The sequence below is a fragment of the Gossypium arboreum genome, chromosome 9, assembly GCF_025698485.1.
Source record: "Gossypium arboreum isolate Shixiya-1 chromosome 9, ASM2569848v2, whole genome shotgun sequence".
Classification (NCBI taxonomy): Eukaryota; Viridiplantae; Streptophyta; class Magnoliopsida; order Malvales; family Malvaceae; genus Gossypium; species Gossypium arboreum.
Window position 1 is genome coordinate 60,615,326 of NC_069078.1, and position 6,871 is coordinate 60,622,196.

The 6,871-nt window shown below is 28.5% G+C and overlaps 1 pseudogene; it reads left to right on the forward strand.

Annotated features, from left to right (window-relative positions):
* The first annotated feature begins 1,510 nt into the window (after nucleotides 1-1,510).
* Nucleotides 1,511-2,868, forward strand: LOC108455072 ((S)-8-oxocitronellyl enol synthase CYC2-like; annotated as a pseudogene).
* The last annotated feature ends 4,003 nt before the right edge of the window (nucleotides 2,869-6,871 follow it).

Consider the following 6,871-nt stretch of genomic DNA (forward strand, 5'->3'; position numbering starts at 1 on the left):
CAAATTATTTTGTTTTAAAAAATAAAAGTTTTTGTGCATGTAACTTAATATTGATATTGATCGGCCCAAATGAAGGTTAATAATATTACATGTGCAAGTATGGTGATAAACATGTGATGATTATTCGGTTTTACATGTCTAAAATAGACATTTTATTTTTCAAAAGTATTTTTTGACTGGAATGCTAAACACTCAAATTTTAAACTAAACTTTTCAAAAACATTTTTCAAAAGTATTGCCAAATTAGCCCTAAATCATTAATTTTTTTTTCTCTCATAATGAAATCATTTCAAGGTATTTTATATTTATATAAATGTTAATATATTAATATTTTACATTAAATAAGTTTTGATACATTTGTATATTTATACTATTTTTCTTCATATTGTATTATATTTATATACTTTTTTATTATCTATACTTTATAATTTTAATTGAGTTGGTGTTATAGTTTAATTAGATACTAACTCAGTTGAAAAAAAAATGAAAATATCTTCATTTTATAAAGTAAATTGTATTATTTTGAAGGTGCTTTGTCATTTTATATTTTTATTTATAAAGATAAATGCACTTAATAGCATTTGAATCCACATCTCTTCAATTTATCACATTTGTACCTTATCATTCAACCAAAATTTTGTTTATTATTTATATTAATTTTTTATAAATTTTACTCAGTATTATGAATATGCCATAATCTAGATATACAATTTTAATAATATCATGATAACAGTTGGAGTGCATTTAAAATATTTAATTTGATATATTTCCTTATTTAATTTTGTATTTACCTATTTATATTATTATGTATACGTTTTATTTTTATATTTTTATAAATCAATAAAAAGTTGTATAGTTGGATTTAAACATAAAACACTAATAATTTTAAACTTTTAATTTTATCATTTTAACCAAAACTTCATTTACTTCATACATATATTTTAATAAATATATTTATTACATAAAAAATTTTCATCCGTATTTATAATCTACCGTATATATATGTCATAAGTGATGCATTTGCTTTAAGTGCCTGAAAATCATTTTCAAGCCCATAAATCACAATCAAGTTCCGTCTTAAAAGAAAATTATCATATCACCAAATAAATTTTAAAATTATATATAAAATAAATAAATAAAATTCATATTTATTTATTTTAGTGATATGATATCCATGTAATAACTCAAGTTAACAATAAATTAATTTTTAAAAATTTAAAATAAGTAAACTGTCGTTATATTAAATTAGACATTTCTGCACGGAAGAAAAAACGTCTACTTTTCTCCAACTTCCTGCCAACTTTGTTTACAATATTTTGTCCCATTATTAATCCAATAATCCTATTAATATCTAAACGCGGCTTTAAAATGTAAAATTATTATTTAAACTTTTAATTTTTTAAAAATTTAAATTAATAAAAGTAAAATTATATTTAAATTTTTTAAAATTATAAAATTTAATTTAATTTTTAAAATTATAAAATATAGAATATAACAAAAATTTGTTCTCGCCCCTATTAATATCCTTGTTCTCTCTTCATCCATAATTAAGTTGTTTACTCCAACATCCAAAACTGTTCCCAAGCTGTCCCTTAAAGCTTCCAACATGGAGAAAACAGTTGCCAATTCCCAGGAACCCTTTGTTGCACTCATCGTCGGCGTCAGCGGCATGGGGGCTGAGCTTAGCGGAAGCCTTGAAGAGCCCCAATGCCCTTGGCGGTCCCTGGAAAGTTTACGGCTCAGCTTTACGTCCTATGCCAACCTAGTTCCCCTCTTCCGTCCTCGATAAATACATCGCTTTTGACGCCACCGACGCCGGCGACACCGCTGATAAGCTTGTTCCGGTCTCCGGCGAAGTCACCCATGTTTTTTGGGTGGCAATCCAAGTTCGTGAAAGTGAAGAAGTAAACGTTACGGTTAATGCAACTATGTTATCCAATGTTCTCAACGTGCTGAAAGGCGGCCCCAACGGTGGCGGTGGTACAAGGCTTAGCCACGTCACGGTTCAAACAGGTACCCAACATTACATGGGTCCGATCCATAATCCATCGGAGTCAGGACATGGTTACTTACCTCATGAACCACCGTTTGTGGAGGATTTGCCCCGGTTGCCTTACCCCAACTTCTACTACGCCCTAGAAAACCTTATTCAATCATACGCACCACAGTTGACCTACTCCGTGCACCGTTCGTCGATTATAATAGGCGTGTTGTCGAGAAGCGTGTACAACGCGCTACTTACATTAGCGGCGTACGCATTGATATGTCAACACGAGGGCTTACTATTTCGGTATCCGGGTACTCAGTACACATGGGAGCATTTTTGTGACATGTCCAATGCACGTGTGCTCGCCGAGCAGCATATATGGGCCGCAGTGACTCCCAGTGCCAAGAACCAAGCCTTTAATTGCACTAATGGCGATATGTTCACTTGGAAAAAATTATGGATAATGTTGTGTGACATATTCGATCTCAAATTTATCCCATTTGTGGAGTCGGAGAAGATCGATATTGTTGAGTTTATGGCGGATAAAAGCAAAGTTTGGGATGAAATAGTGGAAAAACATGGATTATATAAGACGAAATTGGAAGAAATTACATGTGCAGCAGCTCTTAGAAATGTATTACATTTTGGGTTTCAACATGTTTGTAGTATGAACAAGAGTAGAGAAAATGGGTTCCTTGGGTATGCAGATACCCTTAAAAGTATTCCAATGTGGGTTGACAGATTGAGAGATATGAAGATTATACCTTAATTTCTTTGTATTTTGATGTTAGAATTAGGGATAGTTTACCATTCATGTTTTTAGAAATTCCTTTTAAAAATTTTGATGTATGTTTTTTAGAAAATAAAATATTTATTTTAGATATGATGTTGTAGGGTAAAAAAATATATTTAAAAGACATTTAAATTTGTTAATATTATAATAATATGGAATGCATAAACTTAAATTATTAAAAATAAATTATTAAGTAATTAATATTATGATATAGGTAATACATGTAATATATAAACTTAAAATCGTTAATACTATAATATATTAAATATATAATTTTAAGTTATAATTAATTACAATAAAAATTGTAATTAATCCAAATCTAAAGTATTATCATTTTCATGTGTTATTATTAGTACGATGTTAAATTATTATTATTTTGTATTAACAAATATTCAACTTAAAATTATAGTATAAATATAATAAAATAATTTATGGTAACTCACTATTAATATTTTAGTATATAAAATATAAATTTTAAATTTTAAAATTAATATAAATTATTTGTAAAATTTAATTTAAATAAATAAATCATATTTATTTTTATAGTTAACATAAATGAAAGGTAAATTTATAGTTTAGCACCAAACTTACTTTTGAAAAGTCAAAAGCTACAATTTTAGCGTTTTAAGTTGACTTGAAAAGCTACTAATGCTTTTGTATAAAAAAGTTGGCTTGACTTGAAAAACACTTTTGAAACTTAATGGTAAATAAAGGTTTAATTTATTAAATTTTCTTAGTTCTAATGTTACATGTGTTGTGATTTTATGAATTTAATATTTAATTAATTTTTAAATATTTTATTTTTAATTATAATAATTAACGAAAAATAATATTTATTATTTGAATTTTTAGTATAATTAAAATATATAGCTTATTAATTCTCATATTATAACTAAATTTTTTCAGTAAATAATTAAAAATATTTTTAACATATCCAACATACAATATAATTTTACTTTGTGTAATTAATGTAAAGCAACATTATTCAATATAATAACTAATTAACATAATTAAATTTAATAATAATAAAAGGATAATTAAGATGTTTAGAATTCTATTCAAGTAATAACTTTTATTTTTTTATAATAATAGAATGAGCATGCTTTTCTTTTCGTCAAAAATTTTAACTAATAATTGTAAATAATAATTATCATAACCTTTTCGCTTAGAGTTATATTGAAATAATAACTTCATTTTAAAATTAGCACAATTTTTGTAAAATAATAATTGTAATTTAAATTCTATTTATTTTAAATGTATAATTATCACAACCTTTATTTTATCTCAATTTTTATCTAATAAATCTAAATTAAATATTACAATTATTTTAAATGTGAATTTAGTAATATGATGTAAAATGAAGTATATCCTCATCAGTTCAAAAGTTTTTCCATACTCGTGATTTTATATATTATTGACACATTTGAAGGCAATGAAAGTTTATGTGGTTGTTTTTGTGGTTGAAACAGTGGCCACAACTTCATATATTGTTTCACTGTCAACCTCGCCTATTTTCAGAGTTGACAAATTTTAGGAGAAAAACATTGGACTATCTCTTTTTGAAGATATTTGAATGTGTTAAAGCTCAAAACATGAAGACCAATTGAGCTGAAATCGAAGACTTTAAGGTTGGTTCTTACAGATCAAGTAAAGTCACATTCTATAGTTGAAGATATTGGATTACAGCGAGACTCTTATGGAATTATTTTTAGCTTTACTTTATAGAAAAGTGATTAAACTATAAATCTTATGTAAGTAAAACTTAAGTAGTATATAAACTCAAGTTTTGTCTAGATTAAAATGAATAGAGAGAGAACGAGAGTTTGAAAGAGCACAAATTTGTTCAAGTTAGGAACATGTATGTTGCATTGTTTTTATAAGTAAGAGAGTCTCTGGGATTGTAAGACTAAGCCTTTGACAGGGAATCTTAATGCGAGAGTGATCTAGTCTTTGTACAATGGTGAGGTCACTAAATTGGTGAAAGTTAGACCGGTGTTAGTGTAACACCCCTAACCCCTATCGGTTGCCAGAACAGGGCTATGGAGCATTACCGGACTTTACAGATTAATTACAGACATTTCACAACCTTTATTATTCATATCAATAATCAATTATAAAATACTCATATTGTTCCTTAGATGGGCCCTCGAGGCTCGATATACACTTTAGAAGTGAATTGGAACTAAATCGAACACTCAAGAAATATTTCCTAAAATCTCAAAATTTTTCTTAGGAGCAAGAGACACGGCCAGGAGACACGCTCGTGTCTTAGGCCATGTGGGCATTCGATGTAAGACACACAGTCGTGTCCAAGCTCGTGTAACTCTCTAACTTGTGTTACACAACCAACCACACGCCTGTGTGTTAGGGCATGTACAAAGTGCAGGGGTCACACGGCCAAGCCACACGCCCTTGTGCTAGGTCGTGTGCAAAAACCTGGGCATTCTATTTTGAATTTTCAAGGTGCAGGGGACATACGACCAAATCATATGCTCATGTGCCAGGCCGTATGTCACACACGGTTGAGGCACAAGCCCATGTCTCTACCCGTGTGGACAAAAATAAGCCATTTTTCTCACCCTTTTTAATATCATTCTGCACACAACATTGATATACTCTAATACATTCCAATCAAGCAACCAATACAAGCCAAAAATCATGTTTAAACATAATATGTAATCACAAGACTCATTTGCATAAACTTACCATAATAACTCCATTCCTTGATTACTAAAAACTACTACTAAATTTTAACTTTTTTTAAACTAACCCTATACTTATGAATCATTCACAGCCATGTTTCAATTTTAACTTTTTTTTAAACTAACCCTATACATGCCATATAAACCATAAGGTATTTAACAAAATCTACCGGAGTAATTTGGATAGTGTTGTCCAATGTGTTGATCCGATTCTCCGAACTTGTTGAAAATCTACAAAGAGCATTCAATGACACAAGTAAACTTAATGAATCTTAATGAAGCTTAGTAAGTTCATAGGCTTAAAATAAAAATCTTACCGATCATATTATAACATATATATAATTAAACAAGCATTTCATTAACAATTCCTGTCATTCACAACTTCAAATGATGAATTCACTAGATTGAGCTCAATATCAATAACTACCTAAATTCTATCACATTAGTACCACATTACACTTACCAATCTTTGTCAAATTAGAGAGCGTCTTACGAATTTGAGTACATCGTTTTATTGATGCCATAGTTCAACTATGGTCTTACACATATATTGCCATGACCCTACCATGGTCTTACATTTGTAGTGCCATAACCCAGTTATGGTCTTATCATTAGGATGTTATAGCCCAGCTATGGTCTTACACATATATTTACTACCATGGTCCAACCATGGTCTTACGTTAACGGTGCCATAACTCAGTTATGGTCATTTCACTAAAATGCTATAGCCCAACTATGGTCTTACATTTAAATATAGCCATGGACCAACCATGGTCTTATCCATCAATTTATATTCTATCACGAAATGGTCGTACTCAATCCTACGTTCCATTTAATTTGAACTTTCAATTCAATTTTCATATTTTTACAATAATCATATTTCAATAACAAAAATTATGAAATAATACATTATATCATTCCTAAATTAACAATTAATCATGAAATTTCAACCATATAAACTTACCTGGGTAGTTTGTAAAGGTTGTAGAAATTAAGGGACTAATCTGTTAATTTCTCTTTTCTGCATTTATCTTCAGATTCTTGATCTATAATGTAAAATTATTCGTTCATTAGCATCTAATTCAATTCTAATTCACTTCACAATTTATTCCCTTCAATTTTTAAAATAACATATTTACCTTAACTTTTACAGTTTTTACAATTTAGTCCCTGATCAATTAACCCATCAATTGAGATAATTTTTCTAAATTAACACTTTACCTAATTATTATAGTCTATTTCACATTCTTTGACATTTTGAATTTCATGCCAAACCCTAATATTTAATCTTTTTCACAATTAGGTCCTAAAATCAATATCTATCAAAATTACTTAATAAAATTATCATATAACAAAATTAAAGCTTCAAATCCATGTTAATTCATCATA